The sequence below is a fragment of the Macrosteles quadrilineatus genome, unplaced genomic scaffold (genome assembly GCF_028750875.1).
Source record: "Macrosteles quadrilineatus isolate MER2022 unplaced genomic scaffold, UCM_ALF_1.0 Scaffold_3__2_contigs__length_128488019, whole genome shotgun sequence".
Lineage (NCBI taxonomy): Eukaryota > Metazoa > Arthropoda > Insecta > Hemiptera > Cicadellidae > Macrosteles > Macrosteles quadrilineatus.
The window spans coordinates 25,067,198-25,068,715 of record NW_026542596.1 but is presented as its reverse complement, the minus strand read 5'-3'; positions in this window follow the sequence as shown (position 1 = coordinate 25,068,715).

Below are 1,518 nucleotides of genomic sequence, written 5' to 3'. Positions count from 1 at the left end.
TTTCGTGTCAACAAATCATATCTACTATAAATGAAATTGAATGCTTGTTTGTGCTATGAAAGTTATCTTCAACTTCAATTCTTATTGGTAATGTCTACATACCACCAGGCCAGCCTACTCCCATCTACTCCACACTGTGTGACGTTTTTGATGAGATTATGAATTTAACCAAGAATCCAACTTCAACTTACATAATGGGTGATTTCAACTTACCGGATGCCAACTGGACCGACCCAAAGTCTTTGATATTAACCCCTTCTTCGCGCTACATCAGGGACACCTTTTCATCCCATGGACTCACACAAGTCAACACAGTCCTGAATCACAGGGGGGTTTGCCTTGATTTAGTTTTCTCATCTGATGATGGTCTTGAGGTGAAGACTGCAGAGGATATATTGCTGCATGAAGATATACACCACCCTGCTTTGACTTTCTCCTTCAGGGTCACTGACCACCCAATTTCTCAAGGCCCCACATACATCCATGATTTCCGTCGCTGCGACATGAGTGCTGTTTTTGATAGTCTGCTCCAACTAAACTATCCCACTTTTACCGATCACCAGAGCATTGAAGATGAATTTAACAATTTCTACAATTACCTGGAATCTGTGATCAAACAGTACACGCCTATGAGAAAAGTCGACAGTTGTAAATTTCCTCTATGGTTTTCAAAGCATCTTAGAAGTTTGGTAATTCAAAAGAAGATTCTGCATAAAAACTACAAGTCACCCCTGTCCAAACAAGACTACATCAACTTTCAACATATAAGAAGAATCTGCAATCAACTTACCAGCCAATGCCGCTCTGAATATCTAAACAAAGTCGAGAAGAGCATCCCCTCAAATATAAAATCCTTCTGGTCTTATGTTAACTGTCAAAAAAGCTCCACTTCTCTTCCATCTTCCATGTTTCTTGATTCCGATGAGGCTACTGACGCAGGAGGAAAATGTAACCTTTTCTCAAGATTCTTCTCATCCGTATTCAACCTGAGCAACATACCACAGCCAACTTATGACTTTGGGTTGAATCAGTCAATAAACTGCTGCAACTTTTCAGCCATAGACGTACAAAGTAAGTTGGAGGCACTTGATCCAAACAAGAGTGCTGGACCGGATGACATTCCACCTGCTGTACTCAAATACTGTGCTCCTATTCTTGCCCCTCACCTCTATATTTACTTTACAAAACATCTCCAAGTGGGCGTTTTTCCTTCGTCTTTGAAGAAAAGTTATGTTGTCCCCATATTCAAATCTGGCTGCAAAACCAACGTACGAAATTACAGACCTATTGCCATTCAGCCTGCCTTATCCATGATTTACGAAAGTCTCATTCTTGATTCCTTAAGTTTTCAGCTCAGCAAACACATTGTTACCGAACAACATGGATTCATGCAAAATCGCTCCTCCAGTACCAACCTCCTTATCTTTCAAAATGCCGTAATGACAGTGTTAACTGAACACTCTCAAGTAGATTGCGTTTATCTGGACTTCAGTAAGGCCTTCGACAGGATTGACCATC